At 35.2% G+C, this 24271-nt stretch overlaps 1 protein-coding gene across 3 annotated transcripts in view; it reads right to left on the bottom strand.

Annotated features, from left to right (window-relative positions):
- Window positions 1-24271, bottom strand: part of LOC120767249 — a 301297-nt gene that overhangs the window by 273899 nt on the left and 3127 nt on the right. Inside the window, exon 1 of one of the 3 annotated variants that reach the window (XM_040093104.1) lies at window positions 18132-18186. The exons of the other annotated variants lie outside the window; for them this stretch is intronic. The gene's annotated coding sequence lies outside the window, so the exon portion shown is untranslated. Of the gene's footprint in view, window positions 1-18131; window positions 18187-24271 lie in introns of those variants that run through there. 3 annotated transcript variants of the gene reach the window in all.

Genomic DNA, 24271 nt, shown 5'->3' with positions numbered 1-24271 from the left:
AAGGATGAGATGCAGAATGAGGCTCATTAAAGAAGGTTAAAAAATGCTACAGATGTTTAAACTTCGACCATTCGCAATGGGAATGCAAAGGGCTTAACAGAAAAGGGAAGGACTATGCATACGATGTGGAATAAAGTAAATATACGAGTATTGTACCTCGACCTTAGGGCTATGTGCCCTTATAATTTTGGAAACCCGATCAACAGCTGAAAGATTGCAAAAAAAAAAAACAAAGAATATTCAAACGGATCACATCCTAGGGTCTCAAATGTGCGAGTCGTACAGGGATGGGCAAAGGCTTGAAGACTTTGCAATGTGACATGCACAGAAGCAAAACTGTTAACTACCTTCTGCGATAACTCTTGCAGGAACTCGGTACCGATATATCACTCATTAACGAGCAATATAAGAGAACGCAAGAGGTAACATGGCTGAAAGATATCACTACAACATAGGCGAGAGGCTCTAGGAGCTGACTTGCATACCAAAGGTTCACAGTTTTCTAAAACTATGGATAGAACTAATGTCACAATGAATAGTGTGCGGGATGAGTAAATTTTTCCAATGTTTTGATCGTTGTCAATCGTCGAAATGCCAAATGGTTTTGGCAAATGGTCACCTAAGTCAAAAAAAAAAAATCAGCATATGAAAACCGACTCGATGTTCAAATTATATCATGAAATTGTTTGGTCAAATTGTTAATTAGAGCATAAAAACACTTTCAGAATATGAAAATGCCTTTGAGTGGCAACTTAGAACTAGAATAATAGATTTGTGTTGCTTAAACTTCTTTTTTGTCTATGTCAGGGCAGTGGTCTATGCTACGACTACGAACTACGATTGACTATTTGAAAACCATATTGGTGTCTTATTGGAAAGATAAGTATGGCTTTCCTCGAAAAAGTTGAACCAATAGGACACTAATGCGAAATACGGAATACTAAGTCTAATATATGTAATAGTATGTACAAAACATTTCGTTTCTTTTTAGTTTAGTTTAGAAAAAAGATTTCAATATCTCCTAAAATACAATCAATATTTCTTTAATACTACAGAGAATAAACATACAACATACTAACTAAATGACTATAAAATCATTAAATATATGTATGTTAATATATACATATTGAATACAAGTATACAAATACATACATAAACACATAACGTAAATGAGGATTAGCAACACAAATGGCTTGACTGAAATATCCCCAAAATCATCATATGATTTATTGCTTTAGTTACAGATTTTTACTCAACCATCTTACATACTTATGTACATATTTATTTCCACCGCTAAGTAAATGAGTTCAACCGAAAATAGTCGATTTGGCGATCTTTGAAAGCCGAAAAGTTGAGGTAGGCCCACAAAACATGCGCATTGAACGAAAAGCAAATGAACGCAAGTTGCTTTGTTATAAATTTTCTTCTCTTTTTGTCTTTTTGGCTTACGAAAAGGGTGTGTGCTTGATTTATATACTATATATACATTTATGTAAATATTCGGCCAAATATGTGGAAGGTGAGTAGACTGAGGATGTTTTACTTTCACCTTGAAGGCGTTAACTTTCTTTTTCATTTAATTATATGTCATTATTGCAATTGGAATGGTTAAATATACCATATTTATGTATATTTTTGGTAACGCGTGCCGGCTGATATATTCGGCATGACCCAAATGCTCCAGCAACCTTTCAAAAAGCAGCAAATAGTTAGTTGAGTAGAGAACGAACTGTGAAGATTTTTTTATTATTATGAAAATAATATAAGGCAACTAAAATATGAGGACCACTTATTATAAATATTTTGAGAAGTTGAAACTTATAATAAATTTGGTAGAACAATGAAATTTTGCATTTAAATAATCATCGGAGGTTGAATATATCTTTGCCAAATGGCTTTAATTGGCAGAAACTTCGACTAAATCCAGAGTCAACATCTACGTAGAAGCAGCAATCAAAGCAATAACCTCATACCGCTTATCGGCCAGAAGTGTCTTGGAAAGCAGGGCAGCAGTGGTAAGTGTTGCCAGAAGTAAGCAACTTTACTTTTAGTGAGTGCCAGGTCACAAAGACATCGAGGACAACAAAATAGTGGACGAGATTGCCAAGAATGGTGTGCCTCCAACAACCGAAAACGAGAAACACATTGGGAAACCCATGCATTGTCTATATGACGACCTAGACAGAAGCATGGTAAAGAAAATCAAAACACAATGGTAAAGAAAATCAAAACACAATGAAACGATCTACCTGGGTGCGATACTGCAAAAGTCATGTGCAAAACGGTAGATCGGAAGTCCACAAATTCCTATTCGCACTCGATAGAAGTGACTGTAGGAAAATTATCGAAATACCAACGCTTCACTGTCTGGTGTCGGCACACGCCCGCAGAATAGCGCTGATAGGTCGAGAAGACTGCAGGAAATGTTAAGAGCAGGGCACCAGGAAATAGTGGAGCATCCTTTGTGCATTTTTGCCGCATTGGCAAGACTACGCTGTAAAGTCTGGAGTCACTAAGGAATGATACACTGGAGGAGGTATCGATAGTGAGGGCGCATAATCTGTTTAAATGCACGTCAAGCGCAGGCATCCTAAAGGATGACTACTTCTCTTGAACCTAGGAACTGAACCCCATCTGGTATCGCAAAGGACCAAAACCGATCTATGCGTGGCTTATTGCCTACAGTTTAACCTAACTTGATCTACATATATTTTTTGGTTCTTAGGGGGGTTTCTTTCGATATTATGTCAATATAAGAGTAAAGAATGAATATTGTTTGGTACATAAGAATGTAAGTCCGCACCAAATTTGGTAAAAGAAAAAAACAGCTTTGTACAATAAAAATAAAAAATGCTTTAAAATTTTCACAGAATTTTCGAGGTTATGTGTAAAAAAGTGTATAAGTATACATAAAAGTTATAGTTCTTTTCATAACCAACAACATTGCAATACAACTTTTTTCTATAGGACTCGTAGTTTTGGCGAAAAGTGAAATTACTCCTTAAAAATTCAACCATGCACATCCCCTTCCTTTCCCCTATCTCAGTATGCCCGTAAATTATTTTTGCTTTAATGTTTATCAGTTTATTTTTGGTTTCCGTTGAGTTTCTATTATTAATTTTTTTTTCTGATTTTTGGATTTCAGTTGATTTTAAGCAGAAAAATCTTTCTCACCGCGAGCTACGTTCTTCGGAGGTACTCCTGGTGATCGACTACGAGTTCGAATAAATTCAAAAATTTTGCAAAATGATTCAACGATTATTAAATTACGTTAGATTCCTCGAAAGTGCATAATTTTTAATTATTTATTATACTAAATGCCGCTTCAAAAAAAATTCGTATGAAAAATCGTTTGGTTTTTCTGCTTTGCAAGGGGATATAATCTTTTAAAGCCCTTGCTTTTTATTTAAAATCATTATGAAATAAAAAGTCGAAGATCAGTAAATTGTTACTTTCAGTTTTAAGATTTAATTTTTTTCAAAGGCATTGATTACTTTTTTTTAATTATAGGTAATTAAGGTTGAAAGCTTACAACTTTTAATACACAATTTTTACTTTAATAGAAAAACACTAATTACGTACGAATCAGATTTTGACACTTTTTGCAAAATTATTCATTGCTTTTTAATTGAAAAATTTAAAATTTAATAAATGGAGCGCGACTACACGACCAAAAAACCGTTGCACTAATGACCCATAACCGCAAGTAGGCGACCAAAAAAGCTACAGCTGCGACAGAAATCAGCAAAAACTAAGAGGCCTTCGAGGTGAGCGCCATACGCACAGAAATTTAGTGAAAATACACAATTAATTCAATAAATATTTCTTAAATTTTTGTCGCTGTTCAGTTTTTACCTTAAACACGCATTCCTTGTTTATAAACGCTTTATTTGAGGTGTGCGAAGGCAGGTATTGGCCGCCATCAAGCACAGATTTCAAGCAAAAAGTTAGCAAGACACAAAAAAAACACCGTAAGTATTTCATATTAAAGCACGTTCGGGGCGAAAAGTACGCGCTCGCTCATTTAATTTCGGCGCATTTGTTTATTTAACTAGTTGTAGGCGGCGACTTGTGGTAACATAAACAAAGCGTGTGCTGAGAAATATGAAAAATATTGAAAATAAATAACGGCAAAATTTAATAAACTCATTTAATTTTTTTTTATGAGTTTTTAAGACCACAACATAAGTTGCAAAGCTTCAGCGTTCGCTGCGAACTTTTTGATTTCCGTGTTTACGGGAGTTACACACAAACGCAAATAAGTAGGCACACACACATACAAGTACATTTCATAATAACGCATAATTTGTTAGCAAATAGCTCACTAGAGTCGTGGTTCAACGCTTTTCAGACGCTTGGTCATTAGCTGTTGGCGTTTTTTTTATACTTTTTTATTACATGCGATAATTTTTTAAACATTTTTCATTTCATGTGTTTTTTTGCATTCACACTGTGAATTGGTCATGCATTGTTGCATTTAAGCAATTAAACCATATTTGACCTTTTCAAATTGCCAACTGGCCAACAAGTCATTTCAGCTTCAACGCCAGCACGGCTGCACACATATACGCACACACATACTTATAACGCTAGACACACACTCATAAAATATGTACACACATGCATTTATGGCATACTTATAGGTAAATACTTTGTCGCGGGGGGTAAAACGGTGCGCAGCCAACAATTTGCAAGGGAAAAAAACATTTTCAACATTTTGTTCGACGTTTGACAAATGTGCAGAGCGATTAGCGAAACCCCAAATGAATGCGCCAAATGGAAGTGTTTGCTCAAAAGAGGAAATACTACAACAATGCAAATACTTGCACATGGTCATAAAATACAACAAAAATACAAAAAGAAAAAATAACTAAAATAAGTGATGAAATAATAGAGAAGAAAAATTTGCAGAAATAACCAAATAACTACACTACTGAGTAAATGAAAAAAAAAATTAATAAAAATAAAACGAAAACTAAAAAATAAAACTTCTAGCACATGAAAATGCTGTTGAGTGGCAACTTGACAGAATTGTTTTTTACCTTTTTGGCTGTAGAAAACGATAATGACTTCGAGCATTAAATATTTATTTTTGTAACTCACTGCTACTGAATATGCATTTTTAGTGTTTATAATAAAATATTCACCAATATTTTCGCATAAGGTTGCCAACTGGCTGCGATAAAATGCATGCTATATAATAATGCGAAATCTTACTTCGTTAGCTTACTATTACTTTAAAGCAATTCTTCACTTTAGTTTAGCTATCTATGTAAAATACATTCAATAGGGTTGCCACCTAACTCCATTTACTACAATAATTCCGAAACACTTTTAAAAATTCATACTATCACTAATATATTTTTTTGAATAAACTTTTTGAGAAAAGAGTTGCCATATCCACTAAAAATTTTGTACATGCAATTACTTCAAATTTTAAAAATACTTTGTGAAAATAATTGCTTTTCCATTTTCCTCTTCAGTATACCTAAAAATTTAAAATAAAATACATTTAATAGAGTTACCACCTACCTCCAATAAAGAACAACCTTTATGTTATATCAACATTATCTATCAATAATAAATTTGGAAAAAAAAAACTATTTTTCTGGCTATATACTTGCCCCGATATGTGAAAGATGAAGTAAAATAAAGCTTTTAGAGTTTTAAAAAGCTTTTCAGTTGTCGGAGAGTTTCAAGTAAAGACATGTGTTAGCTCACGAAAAATTCAATAGTAAAAAAAAAATATGTTAACTCATTAAAGATATGTGTTAACTGAAAAAAAGATTAATATTATTGTGACTTGTTTTGTTTCGATTCTTGAAGCTTTAAGTTTAATAAAGCTATTGAGCGGTTAATTTGTAATGTTCTTTAGTTTTCTGAGAGCTTCAAGTAGTGATTTTGCACCAGGGTAGTCATATTAGGTTCCTTTCTGCCTTTAGATGAATCAAGATTTCAACAAAAGGCTACTGAAAAGTCTAAAAACTTCGAAAAATACCATTTTGCACATATCACACAAAGAGAATTTAAATTGCATTACTGATAAGCACATTGGTCAAAAATAAGCTAATACCATTTCCGAATGGTTTTGAAGTGACATCGAGACATCTCGATTGGTCTCGGATTGGCAAAGCAACGCTTCAAACATTTTGGGGTTCCACGGTATGGGACAATGAGAAAGAAATGAGACAATTGAATAGGATGACTTTTTCTTGTGGATTACGTAGTGGCACCCTATTAGGTATCGCTAAGAACTAAAAGTGGTCTATGCTTGATTCATTAGTCTACCTGTTTAACCTAACCTAACCTACTTAATTCTAGCCAGTTTTGATAGATTTGAGGGTATTCAGAATATGCGAGGTTGCAGGATCATGTAACTAGCCAATAATAATCAAGGACTTCCTGTTATATACAAATTCCTTGTGAACCCAAAATTTCCTTAAAAAAAACACGCTCAATACTCTCTCGAAAGCGCCTTGGGACTCTGACAAATTTGTCAAAGTAACTAATTCCGATTGTCAAAGTAACTAACCAGGATAGTCAGAGGTATCTGATCCACCATGTACCAAGTTTAGTATTGCCAACTCAAGTATGAATGTTTGATTAAGTTTTAAACACTCACAGAAAGTAGTTGAAAGAGTCTTAGAATATTTATAAGACAATTAAGACTCACCTTCAAAGAGAAAAATAGTCAAAGAAGCTCTAAGACACTAAGGACTCTAAGGACATTAGTAAACCGGAGGACTCCGAAGCTTTTGCGGCAATCGAGAGGGAATCTACCAAAATACGTCTGATAGTTAATGAAAGTAAGACAAAAAATGTATGTTCTGGCAAAGACATTGATAGCAACGATGATGTCAGTCTGAAGGTCCAGCGAAGGATAGATTCACTGCTATTACGGTCTCACTTGGCAATTAGGATGTAAAATCCTCTCTCGATATAGGGAGAAAGTATTTCGCGGAGAGAGTCGATGAAAAAAGACGAATATATAGAACATGTCTCTGGTGGAGTAACCAAGTAGAAGAAGCAGTGCTCAAAATCAGTCTGGAAAATACTTCCATTTTTAATAGAAACGATCTGGTATAATAGTACTGATATGAAACCTAAACTCTTCTATTATGTAATCGTACCAAACTTAACATATTGAGGAAATAGTTTTTAACATGGATTTAATGAGCTATCTAGGTCCCGTGGTTGGAACTAAGTATATATTTTGATTCACTTTGGAATAATTTTGTTTATAAAAAGTTTGTAACACCACGAAGGAAATATCAGAGTCCCTATAAAATATCTTCATAAATGATCTACATATGGAACTGACTCGATTTAGCTATGTCCGCTTGCCTGTCCGTTTGCTTGTCCATCCGTCTGTATATATGCGAACTAGTCCCTCAGTTTTCGAGAGATCGATCTGTAGTTCTACCTACGTCCTTTTCTTTCCAAGAATCTGCTCACTTGTTGGAATCGCTGATATGGGACCACAATAGCCTGTATCTGCCATACAAACTGAATGATCGGAGTAAAGTGCTTGTTAAGAAAACTTTTTCATTTGACAAGATATCTTCATCAAATTTGGCATAGATTGCTATCTAATGTAGTGGTGCAATCTCCCAAGAAATTGGTCAGATCGAATGACATTACCCTATAGCTGTCATACAAACTGGCCGATCAAAACCGAGAACAAGATCATTTTGTACACTTTTAGGCTGAAAGAAAGACACCTGTGAAGCATCTTGAAGCTACGGTGCAACCGAACATAATCTTTTTCCTTGTTTTAAGAATATTTTTTCCAAATAACAAAATTCAGAAAAATTTTATTTATTTGCAATTCATTTAGCAATTCGCGGCGTGGCACCCTGTTCGCATAGTTTTACAGCAGCATAAGTTTTCAAGTGTCTCACAAGTGGTTTCAACCATCATTAATATGAATTCTTTTAAGTATAATTTTTGATGTTTTTTGTTGTTGTTTTTTTTTCAACTCTCAACAAGAATTTTAAATTATTTTTCGCGCTCCACGCGTATTAATGCTGGCGCAATTACTGTTAAAATGAATTATATAACTCTTTAGTTTCAAGTGCTTTAACTGCGTTCGTTTGTATTTTAATAATAATAGCAACCACAACAACAACAACAACAGCAATGGTATAAGCGACGCAGCATAATAGACACAGAACAAGAGTAGTGAACAAGAGAGTTGTTGGCTTCGAAACAAGTCCGAGCTTGGTACACAGGCACAAGTGGCAAAAGCAGCCAACAAAGCCAACAATTGAAAGATGAAATAACAGCAACAACAACACGAACAAAAGTACAAATATATATGTTTGTGTGAGTTTGTGTAGAATTGGACGTTGAAACAACTTAAGCTGCTGCCGCAATGAAAAACAAGTTAGCGTGCCAAGCTGTGTTAGAAGCATGTGAGCATATACTTAAGGTCTATACATATCTTTATCACTATATATACATTATATATATATATATATATATATATACTTATATATGCTTGGCTACTAGTAGCAAAGTATCCGTACCATTTGATGGATGGCGAGTCGCAGAGGGTTCGAACCGTCCAAATGGCCGAGGCCAATGTGGAGGCGCAGCAATAACAACAACAACACGACATACATACATATATTTCTAAACTTAGCCACAATGCACGAGAAAAAAATTAATTAAAAAATTAAATAAGTACATAAATAAAAAAAGCAACGGAAAATACTGAAATTCAGCATAAAGAAATCAACTAAAGTTTGGCAACAACAACAGCAGCAAAACGAGGAATAGAAGCTGCCAGCTTGAGCAACACTCAGCAGAAAATCTTTGCTGTAATCGAACAAAGCAGCAAAGTTTTTGAGTTTTTGAGCTTAAAGCAAAACATAATTCTTGCTTTATTTTTCACTTTATTCGCCGCAGACAAAAAACTATGTATATAGATATACACAAAACTATATATGCATACATAAATATATCTGTTTGTCGGTTGGACTGCTGCAAGCGGTGAAAGAAATCTGCAAGCAAAAAAATAACAAAAAATCGCGATTTGACGAAAAAAGAAGTTTGGCGACTTTGCTCTATTCTTTGTTGCCTGTTGTTGTTGCACTTACATATTGCTCCTTTTTTCTGCTGTTTTGCTGCCCTTGGTTCATTTATTGGCGCAACTAAATAGCGTATTTAAAGCAGTTTGTTATGCAAAGGCTAAGAGAAATTCGCCAAAAAGTTGCAAGAAATGCAAGATTGAAGTGAAATAAAAGAGAAGCTTAAACAACATTTTTTTAAACTTTTTAAAGATCAATCGGCAAAACATTTGGTTATAAAAATTCTCTCGATTTCTAAAATTTCAAAATAATTAGCACAAAGCTTTATTTTATGGCGTAGATCAAGCAGAAAGCAAGTGAAGCTCAATTTTGTTGTGTATATCAAGGAGAAATCGTCTAGAGACCAAGTGATAGATAAGCATAAAGTCAAGAGAACTCTACAAATGAATAGATAGCGCTCTTAGCGATTATGTATATCTTAAAGTGACTATTTCCGATAGGATTTTTATACCCTTAACAGTGTATATTCAGAGTCTCACGGCCGTCTGTTCACGTTCATTTATCGGACTACTGCTGTAATTGAATGATGTCTTCGTACAGAAAACTTTTTCTTTCACAAAATATCCTCACGAAATTATAACAGAATTATTTTGTAAGCCATAGGTACAATCTCCGAACGTATTGTTCAAATCGGATTACTATAACATATAGCTGTCATACAGACGGAATGATGAAAATCATGTCCTTGTATAAAAAACTCTTTTATTTGATGAGGTATCATCATGAAATTTGGCTAGAATATTTGCTGAAGACAACAATGTAATCTGTGTAGAAATTATTGAGATCGGACCACTATGAAATGTAGCTGTCATATAAACTGGTCGATAAAAATCAAGATCTTGTTAGAAAATTTTTCATTTTAGAAGATATCTTCTTAAAATTCGGCATATATTAATACCTAAGATAGCGTTATAATCTCCGAATATGGTATATAGTTCGAATTGGACTACTATAGCATCTACATAGCTGTCATACAAACTAAACAATGAAGCCTTTGTATATAAAACCTTTTTTTTTCTTATTTTATACTAGTGAATTAATACCGAGCCATCTGTGTAAAAAATTAACCAGAATTTGGGAACATGTCACTCAGTCTACTTATTGGTCCCGCTATTTAAGGGTATTTATAAAGGAACCGTCGTTTCTGCGGTCCAAAAACTATGCTTTGATGTAAACAGCTTGTTGATCGATGGGGCTTTTGAGAGATTGAGGGAGAGGTAGATACCTCAGAGTCAGAGCAGGTACCAAATTGAAATACCTATGTTCGTTGCACCGTTCACCTTAAATTTTTTAAATCTCTCAGGAGATACTAAACCAATTCTAACAAAATTTTGCTCACAATACTATTTTGTCATTTATTGTTACATTGTGAAAATGAACGAAATCGGTCAATAACCACATTTGATTCTCATATACATATACATATAAAAATTGTAAATTCGATCTGGCTCTTTCACTTTACATAATATAAATGCAGCACCAATCAAATTCTATAAAGCCTTGCGCAACTAGTACCACTATCATGTCACTCAAAGACTTCTATACTCACTAAATAGCGCCATGGCAATAAGAATAAGAGAATTAGGTAGTTGGAATCAGAAGAATGGATATCGTGATATTCTAAGCCAACTCAAAATAAACGTCAATAAATCAGACTACATTCTCTCAAAGCTGGATTTCAATAGAAATATTCTCTAGACGAGAATGGAGAGGGGGCATAATAGGGGAGGAAGATACCATCTCAGTCTATACCAGTCTATATCAAAATGGACTGCGAAGTGGGTACGGGAGTCTGTTTCGATGATCTGGACATTTCTCTTTTTATACGTCTACCGAACTCGGCTAGCATCTTCCAAACGGAAGTATTTGGCAAAGAGAAGCGAAACTCTTTTGAATAACTACGGGAGGATACATAAAGCAACAATATACACGGATAGCCAAGCGACTCTCCTGACTTTGACTTTTGACCATGACTAATTCCAGCATAGTCCTTACTGCAAGAAGGAGAGACAAGCTCCACCTTGACCTGATCTGGGTTCCTGGCCTCAGGAACATTTTTGGCAACGAAAACGCAGGAGAGTTGGCAAAGTCAGGAGCTTTTCTAAACGAATCCGAGGCAGAGTTAATACCAAGCCCGCTAGAATCGATCAGGAGAGAGCTCAATATATAATTTCCACAATTAGCGAATAACAGATGGAAAAGTATAACAAAATGCAATATAACTAAGCAGATTTTGCCGAAATATAACAAGAAAATAACTATTGACTTATTAAATAGGTCCAGAAAAAGTATCTATATAGTAGACTAACTGCTTCCATAACAAGGTATTGGCCATTGAAGAACATGATTCCAAAATGGGTATGCCCTACAATAACATCTACCGAGGCTGGGAACTAGTAGGGAATAAGGAAAAAATCTTCCACTTTCTCTGTGAGTGTCAAGTCTTATCGCAGATCCGACACAGAAAACTTGGAATCCATCAAGCATCAAACCTTTAATGGATATCTACAAAAAGCATATCCGACATTAGTAGCTTCATCGAAACCACAAAATGGTTTGAACGAGAAGATGAAACGTGATAGCAATAATAAAAAGGTCTACGACTAGTGCATCAAAATCGCACAGGTAGTTCTAATTGACCCCAAAATATATCAAGACTGCACTCCTACCTACCTACCTAGTACCACTTTAGTACCCAGCTACAGAACATCAGTGGCTATAGCTGATTTTTTTTTACAAAAATATTGAAGATGATTTCATTAATCGGATATTATCAGAAAGATGGATGATTAGCCCGAGTATCATATTTCGTTGGAGGGGCTGCTACATTGGCTTACGAACCTACAATAAAATACTCTTTATAATGCGAATCTTTTCTTCCACCTCAGACACCAGTTGTAGCCGTCACTACCATGTGAAACCGGTGCTACGACCTCTCTCGCAGAAGCATTTTGGTATGTGAATTGTTTTAGCAATGGTATGCACCTTCAACCTTGTCGGATTGGGTCGACCTGTTAGTAGCTAAACTACCGCAGGCGACGCATTCGGGATCATTACACTTACTGAGTGAGCCCCTTCATCGCGACAAGATATAATTCTCCAGGAAAGTGGACTCAAAACTCAACTTAATTCTGAAAATGTGTGAAATTGATGCTGGAATTACCCCAAATCACATATGCTTCATCAAGTGATTTATTTTATCAGACTTCAAGCCGGTCAATAAGTAATCCAACCCGAACTTAGTCCTTACTTACTTGTTTAAATAGTCGTAGTCTTTAACTCTATGTTACTCTACTTGCGGAGATTTTTTTGGTTTCGGTGAAATTGACTTTAATATTTATATAATGCATAGTCACGGAACAGTAGCTTTGAGTTTTATTTTATACACTTCAGAGTTCGGTTAAAATATCCATGTATTATACGTATATTGATTCCATAAAAGAGCAAATGTAAGATAATCCACTTGCAGTTGCTGTGTACTAATTACTGTGTTGTTAAGTCCTAAGTTCTTCTTATGTTGTCCCTAGAATGCAAAATTTTTTTTCGACTTTTACTACTGAGCTTGTTCTGCGTTCTTCAACGATACAAAATTCACTGCTTGAACGATCCTCACTAACAATACTTGTATTATACTCTTTTCAATCTGCTAGAGTGACTTTATACGCTTGAGTTATATATTAACTTCTTGCATTAAAGCGCTAACGAATTTCACGACCAAAGCGAATTGAAGTCAAAACATAGATGTCAATCAACGTTTGAGCCTAAGAGTTAAACTTAAATAATGACGTTGATGACGACGACGACGACGACGACTCCGACTCCGACGGTTTGAAATGAAATGACCAGACGGGTAGACAGAAACACTTTAAAGTGTCTAAAGCGGTTAAAAATAAACAAAAAGTGCAGCTTCTGGTGGCTGTTGGCTGGTGTGGCAACTAATCGTCAACCAGACACTGAACTCATTGCGCGCTTGTAAGCCATGCCTTGTAATGCTGGTGCGGGGCAGGCGCATTAAAAAATACTTAAACATGTCTGCTCGGCGGTATGCGCCTGCATATGTACGGAGTATATCTCGAGATCTAATAGAGTGTGCCTTGGTATGTGTGGTAAGCAACCGCAAATGTACTTATAGGTATTATGCAAAAGCGGCAGCTGGCTGTTTTGAAAACTGCTAAAACTGCCAAAATGCTGGCCAGCGGCACAACCAAGCCGCGCTGCCGCGCAGACAACCAGCCAACTGCTGGAGCTTGGAGCGCTGGCGGCACCCATGGAGTTGTGGCTTAACTCTTTCAGCGTGTTTGCGGCAAAAGCCGGTTTTCGTTGAAAATCACTACAAAAAAAACGTTGAATTACAAAAATAAAAACAAAATCAAATAAATGTGTCTGCAAGTTTACAAAAATTTAAGCGTAAAATAAATAAACAAATCATTCGTGTTCGAACCAGTTACGTTTAAATTTACCAGTAATTTTCGAAGCCGTGAAAAGTTGTGCTACGAATTTGGTAATAGTTCGACTGCGGAAAAACAACAACACTGCAAGTAAATAAACAGTGTTAGGACACTGAAGGTGTGCTCTTATAAAATTGTTTTCAATTAGTTGAAACTGGGTTACGGTACTTGCGATTTGTATATTTAAATTTTTCAAAAACTTTACGCTAAACTTTTGTGGGTTGAATGGAGGAAATAAAGTGGATGAATCTGGAGCAAGCTAAGCAAACTCGGAGAAAACATTTAAAATCAGCAACAGCCAATATGTGAAACATACAGACAGAAACGTTGAATTTCACCGCAAAGATTACTGAAAAGTGATTCAGTTAGAAAATATTGCATATCTCAAAAACTAAGTGGTCTGTTTAAACTGAAATTTGTTTTGAAAGGTTCACGTCAGCTTCTATACATTTGCAATAGGTTGAAGTACCAACAAAGCTAACGAAACAAAACTTAGCACAAATAATACCTGAAGCATATGACAACTCAAATCTTATCTGGTTCTAAAACCTTTGAAATCTGCTCCCAGCGCCCATGTAGGTAGTATAATAGGTAATTATTTTCAAATGCAGAAATCAATATTGGCTGGGCTTGGATATTTTGGCATTGAGGAGACTATAGTAATTATGGACAGTTAATACTGAAGCTTACACTACTGCTGTGACAAATTAAATGAAATTAATTAACTCCAGAGCATCAGTAAGGCAGGTAATTTTTTTTTTCGTCTAGGGTGGCAGAACTCTCTACAACATTTGCCATGCGTCTGTTCGATTTAGACGCATTTTCGTAAACAACCAATAGTGATTTTTACGATTTTTAAATTAGTTGATTTTGCTACACAAAGAACTTTCTTCAAATTTTGTTTTCGGAACAAATATTTTGTGGACATGTTGAAAATGTTGCGGAAGGCCTTTGGTGATTAAATTATGTCACAAAAAACGTTTTTGTTTCAAAGGGTGCCAAGAACACATTACAGACTAATCGCGCTGTGGACGACCATCAGTTTTTACCGACGAGGGTCATGTCCAAAAAATCAAAGTTTTCGGTCTTGAAAATCGTCGTTTGACAAGTAGAGCCCCTGCTGATAGAAATATATCATTTGGCTTCGAATCATTTTGAAGCACGTTCTGTGTCTCAGGTATAGAGAAAGAAATCTCCACTGCTTTCCAAATCACTCAAATGCACAATATTATACTGCATTAGTTCTTAGCAACTTATTTGCCAAAAATTCAACTGATATCGATCCAAAACCACCGTATTCACATAATTTGGCTTCACGCGACTTCTGGCTATATAGCACACTGAAAAACCGAATTCGCCGTTCAATACGATTGCGAAGATAAAAACCGAATCGAAGCAGGTTCTGAAGACTAACTGAAAAAAAAATTTTATCGAACAGGGATTACTATGAAGGAGCTGAAACTGATTTGGACGTGTAAATAAAGAACCGATATGAGTTTGATTTATACAAACAAATTCACCTTACTTTTAAATTATATAGTATATGACATGCTCGAACATTCTTTCACGATCAATAAATTCACAAGAACCATCATAACTAAATTTTGGAGATTTGTAGTAAAGACTAATTTGGCTAGAGTCTTTTGGATTATATGGCTAACGTTATTCAACAAAGTAAACTTAGAAAGAAATAAAACACTTGCATAAATTATTTTACCGTTCCTACGACAGTCGGGTAATCGAAACGTACCGCGATTATTATCTGGCTAAAGCCTAAACAAGGTAACGTAAAGCAACGTTCTTCCCAACTGCTACAACAACAATAAAAGCAGATCTTTTTTGTTCTTGAGCGATGAAAAAAATATATCTACAAGAGATGATTTTCCTTCGACATGCCATACTAAGTGGCAAATCAAACAAGCAACTGTTATAAATGTAATAAACAGACTTGATAGGTGGAAAGAGGTTATGAGGTTTCCGCATAAGGAAACCCGTTGTTGATTTCACACGCACTTCTAAACGGATTTAAATATGCGTATAATAAAACTGTAGAGAGATTATAAGAAGCACTAATGTTCTTAGTAAAATCAATAATTAAGGAATTTTAATCATTTCAAAGAGTCGATTTTTCTTGTGTATATCGATAGTAATTATTTTTAAATAATTATTCGAAAAATTCGAAATTGATCCGGCAAATAGTCTAGGGGATATGAGGTTATCAATATTGTATCATTTTTTTTAAGAAAGGGGGTAAATGGCTCGCAAAGCTTTAATGTTTTTTATCCTAACCCTATTTTAAGATTCAACTTGAAGTTTTCACACGACCTTCATAGATATATTTGATGGGAAGGATACGATTTTTGATAATAACTTCGATTTTTGAAGCTACTTTGAAATCTTATTTAAAAAAAGAAAACTATTTTAATATTTTCAATAGTTCCGGAGATATGAGATTACAAATATTGTAAGAAGAAACTTAGGGGATAGAAGCTCCGAAACCTGTGTTTTCCGAACTCTGTTTTATGAGTCAACTTATATTCAAAGGAACGGGTACGATTTTGATAAACACTTTTTAAGCCAATTTGAAATCTTATTTTTAAAAAACTACCATTGTGTCAAAAATCTAAATTCTATCTAGTTCTTAGATCATTACTTGTATTCCTTTATAGTAATAATAAAGTTTTTTGATTTTTGGATTTGTGATCGTTTTAAGCAGAAAAGTCTTCCTCGCCAACAGATAACTTCTTTCCGAGATTTCCCTGGAAATCAGCCACGGAATCAAGGGAATACAAATTTTTCAAAAAATCGCTGATTATTGAATAATATTAAATTATGAAAATATTCTTCAAGACAAAGGAAAATGCGCCTTGTTTCTGACTTGAAAGTGAATATAACACCGTAAAATTGGAGACCAGCTTGTGGACCGTCTAAGAGTTTTAAATTTCCCCATAAGAGAATCTGTGATACCAGATAAGAACATAATAAAGACAGGAACATCAAATTTAAATCTGGTAAGCGGTTTCCAATTTTAAAAAATATATTTTTATTCTTAGTCGAAAGCTGGTTTTATTTTCGAAAACCTTTGAGAAATTTTGTTGATTTACTTTTTCCTTTTTTAGGGTAGAAATATATGACAGCATTAAATTGCAGCTACTAGACTAAATATTTAAAGTTTAGTTACTTAATACATTTACTACATTTAGTAGTTTTTAATATTTGTCTTCAAAAATTTTAGTTAGACTCAGGGTTAGTAACCATTATTATTTGTCGAATAAAATTTTAGACTCATCATGCTTCAAATATATTTTTACAAGCTGTCTTATTGAAAATCAAATATTTTTTAAAAACTTTCTTATTTAGAAAAACCTTAATACTGGATTAAAATAAGTTTAAAAATAGAATAAATTAGTTTAAAAGTAAAATTTTGGAAATTAAGAAATTTCAAAAAACGCACTTATCTTCAGAACTATTTAAAATAAATTGTATGACAAATTTTAAAATATATGACATTTTTTAAACAAAATTTATTTTATTTCTAAAAAAATTAGGCAACAAAATATTTATGAGAAAAAATGTACATAAATAATCACACCAAATTTCCCAAAAATCACTTTAAATCCAAAAATTTAATTTTTATACTGTTTTGTCGTTTTAAGAACTTTATTCACCTCAAATAATGCAGAATATCATATCAGGACCTTAGCTAAATTATACATCGCTTATACGCCTTAATGTGTGCAACGCTAAGTCAACTCATTATTTTATAAAAACCATGAGGTATAAGTAACGATATCCTATAAATACACCATGATATTTGGTCTGAAAGTTTTATTTGGTTACTTCTAGATAAAAACTTTCAAGACATAAAACACGATCCTTTATAATTTGTAAATGTTCTATAAGCCTTAAGATATGTAACGCTAAATCAAGTCAACACAAAACTACAAAATATGAGATGATAAATTTTCGAAAATTTTATTTTGTTATTTCCGGCAGATATTTCATTATATTTTTGTCTGAGGCATCAACTGATTAAAAAATGTGCAGTTCTTGCCTTAAGAATATACTTAATTTAAGTGGTTAGCAAATCAAGCATGTACATGTATTTCAATAAAAGCAAAGCAGCTGGGTACGACTAAAATATTCAAAGGTAGGAATTTCTCTAAGGAAATTTAAAACTTTCTTAATATGCAAGACAAACTTGTTTCTCCGAAGAAATGGAAATCAATTTGATCAAACAATTAGTTAAAAATGATGATAATATCTTACGAAGATTTGAGCACAATATTTTCATCAAAAACCCACGAAGAGTGTTGTTAAGTGAAGAAAAATTCATATCCACAAAAACTTCGCTTCGAGCTCAAAAACACATTTTAGACCTCCACACTTAAGAATTTATACACCTCAAAATATGTTATCCGCCTACCATTTCACATTTTATGCCGATATTTAAACAAACAGCCGATAAAAATTCTAAATTCATCATTTGTAAAAGCAAAACACAATAAAAATCGAACTATTCACACTCAGCGTATATTACGGTACCAAAAAATACGCCACTATTACAGACTACAATTCAACTACTATTTACCGGTCTGAGGCCGCGTTCTGCCTTTGTTCGGCTGGCTGACTGGCTTGGGTCGCTGGACCGCTGGCACTGTCCTGTCTGAAGTTGTTCGAATTCGACCAAACGCCTTGCTATCTACAAAACCAATGACAGCCGTTGCAGCGCGTGCGTTATGAAGAAAGCTCGGTCGCAGCCGGCGAACAAACAAAAACAAACAACACAGCGGTGCAAATTAAGCGCATAAGCAAACGAACAAACAAACTGACGCACGAAAGAGGCAACGCGGCAAAGGCTGAGACGACAGGACGATATACATTCATATACTTTGCAGAAATCGCAGCGCCATGTGACGTTCGGTGGCAGACGAAGTTGCGTGCAGACAAAATGGATGAAGTTCATATTGGAGCTGATGCTAGCGCACATACGGACAATACAGTGCGATAACTTTGGTATGGCAAGGCTGCAAAGTAACAGCAACAGGATGTTAGAAGAGCGGCGTGACAGTGTGACAGCGTGCAGTAACAGCCAACGGGTTCGTGCGGACTGCAACAGCTGCAATCGGCCAGCTGTTAGCTTATGGCAGTCAGCCAGTTAGCGAAGGAAGCGAAAGTGCTATCAGCTGAGAGCGTTGCGCTGTTCAATATCACATATGGCGGTCGGTATGTACATAGCGTAACAGTCGCGTGAGGACTTTTGATGAGATAATCAAGTAGCAGAGCATAGAGTTTGTGCCGAAACAGCTGAGCGAGTTGCATACAATAGAAAGTATGGGAAAATAAGTATACCATTTTTATGTGCATACAAAATGCTAGAAGTCTTTTGAAAAATAGTATTTGAAAGATCTGCTTGAAATTTGTATAAACTTAAGGAAAGGAGATAAAATTCTCGAAAACAATATTTCAAGAAATTTAAGATTTTAATGATATCCAGTTATCATAGACATTCAAGAGCCGCTATATCGGTTTCCTGTTTTATGTCCAGTCAAATAATACTCTTAAGGCTCAAAATCAGCTCTTAACACCACCCTGAATTTGTTTTTTTTTGAATGTTAGTCGTCGGTAAGCTCACTAAATTTGTGTGTTTTGTTGATATTTAATCTGTTTATGGAAAGGTTAGACCCTTAGTGGAACTACATTATCTTCTGTCGATCGTTTACGTATGTTTCACAAGTTCAGTTTGATCATTAATTGACTATGCACTTTTATGCTATAGTGGTCCGAACTGAACAATTTGTTCCAAGATTGTAGCGTTGCCTTAAGCTATAATATATGGCAAGTATCGTGAAGATATCTCGTTGAATAAAAAAGTTTTCCCTCCAAGAACTCGATTTTAATATTTTAATCGTTTAGTTTGCATTATACTACAGTGGTTCCATCTCCACTATATATTCGGAGATTGTGACCTTACCTTGGGCAATAGTCCGTGCAAAATGTCATAAAGATATATTGTCAAATAAAAAAATTGTCCATACAAGAACTCGATTTTGATCCTTCAGTTTGTTTGACAGCTATATGGTACAGCGACAACTGATTGGCTTCTTTAGAAGAAAAAAACGTGTGCAAAAGTCGACAACCCTAATACAATTTTTATTTAGTAAACCACCCACGCAAATTTAGTAAGTATATACATACATACAATTACAGAGTGAAAGCTGTATGCATTTGCTTCCAATTCTCATGTAATCAACTCTCACTGTTACAATGTAAATGCGCTCTCTCATCTATGTAATCTCAGCTAGCAGCGTGTTAGCTGCCACCTCTCTCTGGCTCAGCTGTTTTGTAATGCACTATGTAATCGTAGAAACTGCTCTCTCTCTCATGTTTGTAGACATTTAGCAAATTAACATGCCATAAGGGTAAATAAATCGATAGCAAAATTGCGAGACGGAAACTTTTAAATAAAAAAATAGAATTTTTAGTAATAAAAATGATTCTGTAATAAAAAAAAATCAACTAAGTACCCTGCTCGCTCTCTCGTTTCTTCACAACACACCGTTTCTTCATGGAAACCTAACTGCTCTACAATTTCAGCTCTCTTGCGGCTTCTTGACTTACAGTTACAAGCATAGTTATGTGGCTAATAAACATTTTATGGCCAAACACAAACTCTGCACGCTCTCACCGCTGTACATATGTACACATTTATATATGTCTATACTAAGCGCTTGCAGTGTGCCGGGAGAGCAGTATTCATGTGTCCTAAGCTTTTCTTGCGTTGCCTGCTGTAACTGCATATTGGCAAAGCGATGTGTATCCACCAGAATGTTTGTGCTCGTCGTAATAACAAGTTTGACAGCTGTTTTGCTACTTTGTGCGACTCTAGAATCTTCACGGCGAACTTCTCCATTTGCCCAGTGCGTCTGTGTGTTTGTGCATGTAATATATATTTACTCTGATAATATAATATTTAAAGCGAGTTTGTTTTAGCTTTACTCTTAAACGTTTTTCTGCCAATATGAGCAACTGCTTTTTATCGTTTTGAACATGCATACATACATACACTTTTTCCGGCATTAAGTAAGAATTTGTAGTTACGGCATTTTATGTTCAAGTTGAAAACCTGCTTGATGCTATTGTCACATAGATACTGTATATATACATACAGTGCCATGTATGAAGATATATAGTTGCACTAAGGTGAATACATATATATATAATTGTGCCTAGTATTACAAATCGGCTAGTTATGCACCGCAGTGCTGGAGATGAAGCTGAAATTCGATTATATTACGAGAGTCACAAAAAGGCAGTGTTGCTTTTTGAGATCGTTATATTTTCCGTAGCATCCTTTGTTGTGCCTTTTTGTCTTTTTCAAGGTTAGCTAAGGTCAAGTCAGAAAGTAAGGAGCAATACCTTTCAAAAACCTTAGACTTTTATAAGAAATTACTCAATTTTCGTTTTCTATCGGTCAGAAAAATTTAGTGTGACCCTGTGAGGACCTCGACACTTTCCACAAGATTACTTTTCAATGCCATTGAATAATATTTTTGCCTACTGAATTTCAAAACATCTACACAATACGGCAAAGTCGAATTTATTTTCGGTTATCAGTTTTGGTTAGGTTGTACTAGCCGACTGTCACGCCATACATAGACCAACTCACCCATAGTAAAACCGGTTGGAGGTTCAGTTTAATTTGAGCTGAACTATTCGTCATACAAGACGTCAACCCTACTTGCGAACTCTAAGAGCGACTTGATATCTTAATTTGATACTTCTTCTAGTCCCCTGAAATGCGAAGCTTTTAGATAGAGCTGGACAGAGGCATAGGAAACATTTTTCTAAGATCCCTCATATTCAGGGAAGACAAATTTGGGTTTTTTAGTCGAGGTCTATTATTTTTGGATTTTGGAAGCCTTTTCTAAAATCCTTCATATTCATACAAGACAAGTTAAGGCTTTTTCGTCGTGGAGAAGTCTTTTTTTCGGGTTTTGGAACCTTTTATAAGAAACTCCAGGTTCAAGGCAGACAAATTTACATTTTGGTCGACGAAAGGTCTAAAGGTAATTTGGAGAAAAAGTGCCTCCAATTAATTTTGTTGTATAATAACACACACACACAGCTTTCGATAAACTATAATTTATTTGCTTAATAAATAAAACAAAAAACTCTATGTTGCAAAATTATTATATGAGATCCTAGATTACGAAACACCTCAGCCAGTCTCAGTCAGTCAATCTTTTTATAAAGTTCACAGCTTAACATATTCCTGGCACCTCTTTATCTCACATTACCGACTATTTACCTCCATAGGCATGAAAGGTCAAATAAAAAACATTACAGAAATCGCCAAAGCAACACGAAGAAGATAATTAAGAAAACACTATGCACAGAATATAAAAGAGTGCGAGGGACGGAAGCCGGGGAAAAAACTTGGCGCGAATCAAAGAGAAGCGTGTGAAAATTGGCTTAAGATATATTGGTGTTGGTGTTGGCAGCTGTCAACTGCAGGCATTTGATGGATCCTTATAGCCGCCAGCCAACGAGGAGAAGCGGCGGAATTATTAAAGGGTACAACAACACAGCTACCAAAGCCAAGTGTAAAAGCGTTTGTCAGTAGGCGTAGTGCGGTATATATGTGTGGTAGACAACAATTGCTCCTCATTAAAGCGAGAACTCGATTTGTGTTGGTACTACTTTTTGTGCCTTTCAACGTTCTATTCAAATCGGCACAGTAACTTTTTTATTACTTTTCTACTAGAACTGCCGCAGCCTGTTAGACTTGGAATTGCAATGTCAGCTTTGCTAAATTAAAATGCTTTCGCTGCCTTTTTGTGCCTTTTTATTGTAATTTTCTAAGCTTATGTCAAGCATAAATTTGATGGAACAGCAGAAGGCAAAAAAAGAGGGGAAAAAATAATAAACGATAAACGCAAATTTGCGAGATTTCTTAATTTATGACAAAGTGATTTCTCTTGGTGCCAATGCCCTGCCCATTCGCACAAACATTCATACATAGAATTGATTTGAAGTGGTACAGTGGGCTATTAGTAGCGAAAGTGTCATGTCAAAGTGCCATAATTTTATTGCTGGCTCGAATATTTATCAACGAAAGAAATGTGAAATATTGTTTATGCTAAAGTTTAAGGGAAATGTGGTTGTCACTTCTCAGTCACGAAATGTTGAGTTCATAAAGAAAAATATCAAATGTCAAAATCAAAATTGGTAAATGTATGACAGCTGTCAAAAAAATGCATAACTTTATCAACTGTCTAATATATGGGTCAGTTTGTATGACAGCTATATGCTACCGTGGCCCGATCTTAACAATACGTTGGGGAATTAAGCGTTGCCTTCGACAGTAATCTCTGTCACATTTCGCGAAAATAATTTACAAAATAAAAAAGTTTTCCACACAGCAACTTCATTTTTATAGATCAGTTTGTATGGCAGCTATAAGCAATAGTAGACCGATATCAATGATTTCGATAAATAAGCGGCTTCTTGGGGAGAAGAGGGCATATGCGAAATTTCGGAACGATATCTCAAAAACTGTTCTGCATGTAAATAGTAGCATAAACGATTATAACAACTCTATCCACATTTTAGCCAGGACAACACCACTGTTCCGCAGCGCCCATAAGTACACAAACACCCTCAACTTTTGCCGGCACGGCTGGTTGAATGCTTTGTAATGGGAGTGGCGGTGGCAGCAATTGTTTTTCTTGATTGGCACACGAACTTTATGCCGACTCGCAAGTGGCTTTAATGCTCGTTTTCTTGGCTTGCCAACGCCATGTTCGTCAACGGGCCCGCAGGTGGGGGGGACAACTATCGGTACTACCGCTTGGAACGTGCGAGGTAATTTAGTATCGAGTACATTTACCTCTATGCCAATGCATACAAAAATATCTAACGTCCCACACACACACAAACACACCGCGTAGAGAAAGCATTTAAGTGTTTGCTAGGTATGTGTGTGTCGGTGTGTATTTAAATTTGCACCCAGTCATATATTTGGTGTAAGCAGATCTAAGCGTTTATTTGTTACGCGCTGATTGAAGGACATTTCCTGAAATGATTTCATTTGGTTCCATAAATGTTTGCGCACACCGAAGCCAAAGGTTCACCAAAGCGCCTTCGTACACCCACACACACACACACAAGTATAGAGTATAACACGGTTATTTGTTCTTTTGCATGACTTTAGTTAATTTAAGATTTGAATATTGAATTGCTTCATGTATGGGTGTGTGTGTGTGTGCGGTTGCACTCGTTGTAGCTGTGCAAGATGTGCGAAAAAGGCAATTACAACAAAATTGGGAAGAAAAATCAATAATGTGTGCGCGCGCGGCAAGTGTCAGTCGTATTTTAAATTGAATTATTTATGCAAAGTAATTGAAATTTGAAATGTGCGCTTTTTTCCAATTTAGATTAGTTGAATTGTCACATTGCAGTGACACCGATGAATGTGTGTATGTGTGCAAGTATGGGTGTGCGTGTGTGCTTGCACTAATTTATATTTACTGCCATCGAGCGCTATAAATATTATATGACAATTTCACTTAATTAACTGAAATATCAGTTATTTGATATGAAGTCTCAGTTCACAAGGCTTGAAAGCTTAGTTAGGCAGTTGCACGTGATTTAGGTATGATTTGACAGTAAATGGTGTATGGAATTTTAACATTAACTGTATGTCCATGCCATTTCTATCGTACAATT

Source organism: Bactrocera tryoni, chromosome 2 (assembly GCF_016617805.1).
Source record: "Bactrocera tryoni isolate S06 chromosome 2, CSIRO_BtryS06_freeze2, whole genome shotgun sequence".
Lineage (NCBI taxonomy): Eukaryota > Metazoa > Arthropoda > Insecta > Diptera > Tephritidae > Bactrocera > Bactrocera tryoni.
The sequence above is the reverse complement of the archived record's forward strand: the minus strand, read 5'-3'. Positions and strand labels throughout refer to the sequence as shown.